Here is an 8,725-nt window from a genome sequence, read left to right as displayed (position 1 = left end):
CGATTATTAACATTTGTTTCAAAAACTTGATCGAGCAATCCAGCGCCAGCGTAAATCTTGGGGCCTAACGGCTTGATGGCCTAGGGGTCTAAAATTCCGATACCACTCAATCCAGCAGTCTAAAAAATAAGGAAATATGCTAATATGTTCGTAAGAACGTTGACCTTTGAATAGAAACATCTAATTTATCATTGTTGAAAAGAACGCATATTAAAAGTTTTGAAATACGAAACGTTGTTAGGCCGCTAGGAAGCGGGACCGCCAGGCCTCAAACTTCATGCTGTTAGACCGCCGCTAACTTCGCGTACATGGTTTTACGCAACATGTTCATTTTAGACCTTGGTCAGAGAAATGATATGTATTTTCCAGCCTACATTCAGTTGGATTTATTCTATTATTATTATTATCATCATATAATGATATTATTATTATTATTATTATTATTATTATTATTATTATTATTATTATTATTATTATTATTGTTGTTGTTGTTGTTACCGTCATCATCATCCGATCATAGGCTCCCTACATTTCTTGATTAGCTTTCAGTCCGAGATGTAATTTTCTTTAAAAAGTAGATTCATTCGTTTATTATTTCCATATAATGTGCTTTTTTATAAAGTCTTAATTTATTTTCAAACTCTAAGACCACTTTATGCAGACTATATTACACTATTCGAATACATATCCATATCACGTGATACTATTGAAAACGGTTATATTTAAAAAAAACAACAACAGAAAACGAATTTTAACGAATTTTGGAACTGTTATTTTAAATATTCACAATCCAAAACATATGTTAACATTAAATACTGTAAACACCACCATAGTGAAACAGATAATCCGATATGTTCATGAAAACATACATGTATTTGTACTGAATTGGTCATTTGATGAGATGGAGTGTAAGCGAGGCGTTTGAAAACAGAAAGATCTTTTGAGTGTCACTCCATTCATTCAACTCAAGTGATCACTTGAGTGTCCCTAACGGGATTGTGGTTGGAGTGTGAGTGAGAGTGCATGTTCATTCGGCCCTAATTTTAAAGAAGATTTTTAAAATAAGACTAAAAAAGGAAATGGATATCCTTGTACCACACAGGGCCAGTCTAGAGAGCAATAAACCTTAATTTGAACAAACTGTGTAAAGCACCATTACACCATGCTCAAAAACTTAATTTCAAGGGTCTGCGACTTGCGGTTTCAGGAAATTTTCTTTATTTTTTTTACTTCAGACGCTATTTACTAAGGCCAAGGCATGCTTTGGCTAAAGGAATATTATTTATTTTTTGTTAGTTAACAGCAAAAATATGAGACTACATACAACTTATCAAAATTCTTGCCCTTGTGATTGAGAGACATCTTGGGCAGGCCAATTTTTGGCAACAAAGCAATCATTTTATGTTGTTGTAAAATTGGTATTGAAAAAAAATTGACGCGCGGAAGAGTGAACACCGCCTCCAGCACTCATCCACCAATACTTGCACGTGTCTTCTAGGGGAAGGCCTTGATCTTAGGTAAAACCAAACACACGTTCAAAGGCATGCCAATACGAATATCTTAGTGTTTGGTTTACAGCCATAGTCAGACGCGTAGCAAGCCCTCTATTGATGAATGTGCTTGCACCACCCTCGGAACATTTGTAAACCACGGTGCAATCTGGTTCATTCTGGTCGTTCTGAGGTGCTTTTGTAGTATTTTTAGTATTTTTCAAAGTATTTTGAAATAAACATCAGGTAGTCAAGTATGCGTATTGCAACGTTGTCTGTTTTGTGTCAATATCATATGGATTCAGCCGAGTACTCGTATATCTATATTTACGCGCCTGATAGTCCATTTAACTCTGAATATTACTAACCTGTGACGGATATCGACCGACACTTGTATCCGAGAACAAGGTGCTGGAAGACAAATATATGTGTATAACGGCCAAAATAGACCTGCAGTTCTACTGTGAACATTGCAGTGTAATGGGGATTTGAAAGTATATACAAGGTAATATTATGATGCACACCAATTGCTTGATCCGGGGTTGTAAGAATCCAATTCAAGCAGATAATAAGTGTCATCTTCAATGTTTCGATATACACTTTTGCAAAGAATGGTTGTTATTGGGTTGATTGTTAAAACAAGTAGTGCAAAATTCATTGTTTGCACAATATCACAGACGGCGAATTTTGTCACCACATTTTCACAGCCCATTCCTGAACGTAGTAGTCTGGGTCTGTTTCAGCATTGATTCAAACCCGCCACTACTAAATAAAGTTGAAACATGCGAGAAATTTGAATTAGCTCGTGAGACAAAGACATTCTGCAGGTCACAACTATAATGGGTTGTACCTGCTATAACCCCGTTATTGCACTTTATACACTTATTCATCAAAATTTTATGAGGATGTGTGTACTGTTGCATTAAAAATCATATTTTTTCATACTTTAGTTGTTATATATAATGTGAATGCCCTACTAAAACGGGCCGGTGTTTTTTGAGTGCCTATTTGACATGAGCAATGATGACCTTAACCCTAAACTAAAAAAAAACATGAAAGTTATTTATACGGCCGCTTTTTAGAGTCATGATCGCGCCATGGATTTAATAAAAATAAATACCCTGTTAAATACATCTGATAAATTCAATTCAAATTAACGAAAGTTGTGCATTGATATATTAACGCAATTGCATGTATTCAGAAAGTTAAAATGGCCATAGTGAAGAAAGTGAAATTTACTGATTAGTTAATTAAGATATTTCACGCTAATTGTACAATAAGTAAACAGTGAAGGCGTGTCACATTGGAACTGAAATATATGGATTTCAATACAACTTTTGAAGAAGCGCAACATTTGGATTTTTTTACTATTATTTTGGTCTTTGAAGATATTATTTTAGCAAACTTTCATACAATTATATAAACGAAAAATAGCTCATTGTGATAAGCATACAGATAATTCCCTTTCGAATTCCCAAAACGCTTAAAAGGGTAAAATGGCACAAATTAAACCAAACAAAAAATCGGCTGAATTTAATACTGTTTTAAGGGACTTAAGATGTATCGATTAATTGGGGCCGGAGGTCTGAAAATGGTTCATGATAAAGCTGACGTCACAGTAATCTTGGACCCTGATTTTATTATCGAAGATTTAATCGGCTGACAACGCGATCTGATTATTTTTGAAACTTATATATCGCCCATGTGCATTTTAGTCTTAGCAACAATAACTGTTTATTCGTCGTATTGTTTAAAATTCGAAAATCATATCAAAAATAACGTTTGAAAAGTGAATTCTTCGACAGTGTATACTTTTGAAATTCTTTTTCGGGCGGATTCATCTTTCATAAAAACGTGGTTTGAAATATTCATTTCAATTTGAACATCATAACTATTGCATTGAAATTGTAAAAAATAAAATAAAAAAAGTTCATTCAATAAGTTTTCATAGAAAATATTACCGATACAAATAGGAAGATCAACCATAATTTATGTCCACTGCCTCATGGGTTTTAGACCTATTTGCGTCGAAATGAGAATCCTGAGATGAATTGTGCGGCGTCGGCAGTCTGCTCAAAATTACATGTATTCATAACAAATGAGATTTCGGCGCATCACCTTCTGCTCTTAAGAAATGGTTTGATCAGTCCCACAGAAGTACCACAAAGGTTTAAAACAAGCTTTACACTGAAGAGCTGGCCGGAAGGATAAGTATTGAAAATGTATCTATTCACAAACTTTGGCATTGACTCATAAATGTGAGTGCGAGGTTGGTGCCACGACACTTGAAAGTGACGATAATGCAAATGGGGCAATTACCATAAAAATATAAAAATGAGTCATTCTCACCATGCGGTTGTGCGGTATAGTTGTTTCGCAAGAGACCCTGCTTCGTATCATAATCCCGAGTGGAACTATTGCTTATCTAGGAAACATAGTATACTTGATACTTAATATTGGCACCGTTTAAGGGCCATTTTGAGTTAACAGTTTTCGGTTTCTGACTTATATTGTCTGAAGGTTGCAACTGAGTTAATCTTATCACTTTCAGCTGTTAAATAAAGCTTAAAAAGGTCATTGCTTGGGTTCGCGTCTAGGCCCTCACACTATGTGACCGATATTCTATACTGTAATAATTAAGAAAACCCAAATTATTTTTCTTATAAAGATTACACATAGTTGAGAACCTAAATGTTGAGAAAATGCATATATCAAGGTTATGAAAAAAATATCATTATGTCGGTATGGAAGCTAGAAGCACATACTTGTACAATGCACAAACCCCCCTTGACCTACAATCACGCCTTCTGCTTTATTTTCAGAGATTCTATCGACTTTTCAAGATATTTATGGTGTTTTTCACATTTCAATTTAAAAGTCAACTACTGTGTATTCCAAAGTAATAAAACACGACTTGCATGAACATATATCCTTATATACTCGGTTTTAAACTCGTGCTACAACACATTTAATTGTCAACATTTAAAAACAAGTATCTCTAAGACACAAGTATTATGCTATTCTTGAAAATGTTAACTCTTACTTACGCTTATATAAAGGCAATAAAGTATCCATGAGTTATTTACAGCGACTAAAACATACATGATATGAGTAAAGGGTCTGGCATTTACAGACTATTCATTTGCATATGGTAGACATATTTCATGCATTACTTGTGAAGTGGTAATGCAAACAACACAATGGAACTACTCAATGGAGTCCGAATTCCTCGGTTTAAGTGTCAGCGGCAAGTCATTGTCAGACGGGACACTAGTGTTGTCTCTACGTCGTTCAGTTCAGGATTCAAGCGATTAACTGTTGAATGTTCGCAAAAATCATATTTTAGTATTCTTAGAATTGGACTTTCTTTGGACATTAAGCAAGAGAGGACTTCTGTGACATTTCATGTGTTTCAAATTTAGTTGAAGAGTTACTGGTCAAAAGATCTCATTTAAAGATTCACTCTCACGCCCAAATTAGAGTAACCTCAATTGAAAGAAGTGTTTCAATTTATCAAAATTAAGAAATATAATTAGAAAATATGATGAAGGACACCGTCTGTAATATGAAACAAAGGAAAAACGGTATTTCTTTTTTTTTTCCTTTTTTCTTTTACTTGATGACTGTTATTATCTTAGGACCCACCAGTCATTTATGTTTTGTACGGTTTTAGCTACTGAATACACATTTATAATCTTGTTATAAGTAAGAAATATTTTCCATAAATGCATAATTTCGCAGTTCGTTTCGCCGATAATAGTTAACATATATATATATATATATATATATATATATATATATATACACGGAAACAGCCAGTCATCTAATCATCACTATTAACGCATCATTACGCGTTAAACAGTAATGTAACAGAATTAAACTTGTGTTTTACTTTTTTAAACCGTTCTTTTTCTAAAGTAATATGCATATATGAACTGAACCTGTAAGCCAATAAACAAGAAGTATAAATTGAAAATAAATAACCTATTACACTTGTTTTATTTCTAATGATTTCGGCAACATTTGTTGACAACGGAAATAGAAAAGTCTATTAATGGCCTGTACGATTTGAACACAATTTATGGAATGATTATCAGCAGCATGCACTCCTTACGCATTCCATAAAGAAAATAGTTTACCTTTGATTAATGTTTATTATATGTAGATCCAGACCAGTTAAGTAGGATTAAAAGATGACAGCTCTTGTATATATAAAATGACAGATTTCGTAGGCTTCAAGACAAACATATCAGTTTGCATGATAAAATAATACGTGCAGGTACATAAGTGTATATTTTTACTCTCAAATACAGATATTGTTAAATTAACCAACAAAACCTGTTTTAATATACTTGAATTCCGATTCAATGCTTTGTACAAGTAGTTAAGTGATAATCCTTATAGATGTATCATAGTTTCTTAGCTTAAAAGAGTCATGTAAATAAGAGTAATTATCTTTTTTAGAATAGACTTAATTGTTTTTTATCCTTTATTAACAATGTCAAGATATGTTGTTGTATATTTAGTCTCCTGTAATTCAATTTTATGAACGGATGTGCACTGAACTCTTAAATATTTGTATTTTATGTTTTGTCATGTTGTGTACATATGATACATGAATACACTATAAAACTGCAGTGAAAATCATTTATTATGGCACATTATAAAAAAATATCAGATAACTGTTGTGAGTCACAATTGTTCAATTACTAACTAAGATATAATATGTGCTTTATTTAGCTTGCAACTCCGAGCATATTCATTTTATATGAAGTAACATATCCGAACGTATTTGTAAGTATATGTACCTTAAATGGTTTTGAAATGAACTGTTCCCATTTATATCAGTATATAAATATAGAACACGGTTTTCTGTAATATAGAGACGAAGCACATGCGACCATAATTGCCATTCGTTATTCGCAAATAGTTGCGTCAGGTCCGTCACCCTTGGTAGTGACTGTAGGCCAAATTGAAACTTCCTCGACGTTTGGTTCGAATGTCCAATTAAACATTTTAAAATACAACTATTATAAATTATAATAAGCACTTTTGTCATTTGTGTTTATTAAATTTTTGATAAAATAACTAATACAACTAAAAAGAACATGTCGTTCTTATAGTCTGCAAAGCATTGAATATACATCAACCTTTGGGCGACACGAAAACACGGAAAGTACGCTTATTGCGAAAATATTTTTTTGAGGGAATTTCGGAATCTTTAAAGTTGAACACAATTAACTTTTCTGTTAAAAAATATTATGTTCTTTACATTTATGAATTATTATCTAAAACATATACCTATGACAAGAAAATTATTGATAAAAATCTAAATGTATCCCAAAGGTTGTTTTCAAAATATACACACTTTTTTGAAATTCATGATTTTTCTTTAAATGGTATTCCTGCTGATTAGTGCTTAATGACTGAACCTTTTTTAAAGCGTTCAAAGTCGTTTGCAAAATTGTTTTATTATTTTAAAAAATAAATTGATAGAAAAAAACACAATTACTTTTGGGCGACACAACATATATCCTATGGGCGACACGAGTCTCCCAAAGGTTGCATCAAAGTTACCCAAAGGTTGGATTGGTCTAAATATATATATATATATATATATATATATATATATATATACATATATATATATATATATATATATATATATATATATATATATATATATATGTGACCGGACCGATAACTGTATATCGCCGTTTTGTCTTCATTTCATGCGGAACACCTTGGTTTCTTGATTATCGGCTTGGCATGTTTTCGAGGAGACAATTTCATTAGTCGACATATATGTTACAGCGATTGTGATTGGTTCAAGGAATGGTTTGATTCAGTCAGTCACGAAGTTTTGGAGCGAAAACACTGCGTTGTTAGAAACCTGTTTCTACAGAGTTGTTCGCTTTTGCATAAGGTTTTGCAGGTATGCATTCTTGGTTTAATCTTGCAATTGATTGTATTCTCGTAGTGAACTCACTGGAATCGTTTGTTAAACGCCATTTAGTTATTCTGTTTTTATCATGTTTGTCCGGGATAAAGTGTTGTCCGAAAAGCAATATACAAACCTCCTGTCTTACCCTAACCTTCAATAGGTTCACTACTTTTATATTCTGTACACTAAACATTCTGTTCACTTACCTTTTAGAACATAACTTAACCAGCACCGGAAGCGTGAGATGTGAGGGTTTTCAGTACCACATATTGGTAAGTTTCATGTGTCATTGTCATGTTTCTGTATATGTCTAAATGTTGGTATTTGCCATAATCGTGTATGTCATTGTATGTGACACAACCTCGTTTGTTTATCTGTTTGTCGTTTATAATGTATGCTTTGCTTGTGCTTTGCTTGTGCATTCAATTATATGTATATATGTCTCGAAATATTGTTTATAGACAATATTTGGCTGCTAGCCTATGATAGTTATAATAGCGATTATTGATATATTGAACATGCTATTTAACAGTGTTTTATATCTTTATATGTTGTTACTTACGTGTATATTATGAATTATATATTTCCAGATTACATCTCTACATTTATTGAGTCTTGTTCTTCCTATTCGTACAATACCGTACCGTTATATCTGGCGCCCAACCTAACCGAACCTGGACAGACCCATAAGGAGAGGGTTTCGTGCTTGTAGCTGAGAAGCCTAGAGACGAAGACGTCTTTCCTACCACGGGGGAGAGCAGTGGGTGACAACTGGTGTCACAGTCAAGACTCTTCTTGCTATTACAAGTGGATCTTATGAGTTTATTCTTTGCTTGGTGTAGCACCGTGCGTGACAAGCATTGTCACAATTAAAACTCTTGAGTAAATTTTTTGGCTCAGTGCATTACGAGCTTGTGACATAACTGGAGGACATGGATTGTTCCCAGCTGATTTAAGTAATTTTTACCTTTTAACTGAGAAAAACATTCGAGGAGGATCTGGACTTACCTGAAGGACGTTTGGCCATCAAGGATTCATCGCATATCAGGAGGACACATGTGAGGTTCCAGTGACCATAAACACTGTGCACAGATTAATATCAGTGCTAAATTTACAGTTATTTGTGTTTCTGACATTGTGCTAGCGGTCTTCATCATTCACTTGTGTTAGTTGTTTTCAAGTCATTCATTTCTACAGAGGGCGTGAGTACAAAGATATATATTTTTTGTATACATTAAAATTGCAGTGACTTGCTTTCCTTTATTTATTATTTCCCTATGAGAATTAAGAC

The 8,725-nt window shown here is 33.3% G+C and overlaps 1 long non-coding RNA gene across 1 annotated transcript; it reads left to right on the top strand.

Annotated features, from left to right (window-relative positions):
- Positions 1–7,328: 7,328 nt before the first annotated feature.
- LOC128237237 (uncharacterized) lies at positions 7,329–8,183 on the top strand. The gene is made up of 3 exons (XR_008261537.1): positions 7,329–7,425; positions 7,648–7,706; positions 8,025–8,183. It is a non-coding gene; the product is annotated as an uncharacterized LOC128237237 (long non-coding RNA).
- The last annotated feature ends 542 nt before the right edge of the window (positions 8,184–8,725 follow it).

This window comes from Mya arenaria, chromosome 6 (assembly GCF_026914265.1).
Source record: "Mya arenaria isolate MELC-2E11 chromosome 6, ASM2691426v1".
Taxonomy (NCBI): Eukaryota; Metazoa; Mollusca; class Bivalvia; order Myida; family Myidae; genus Mya; species Mya arenaria.
The sequence above is the reverse complement of the archived record's forward strand: the minus strand, read 5'-3'. Positions and strand labels throughout refer to the sequence as shown.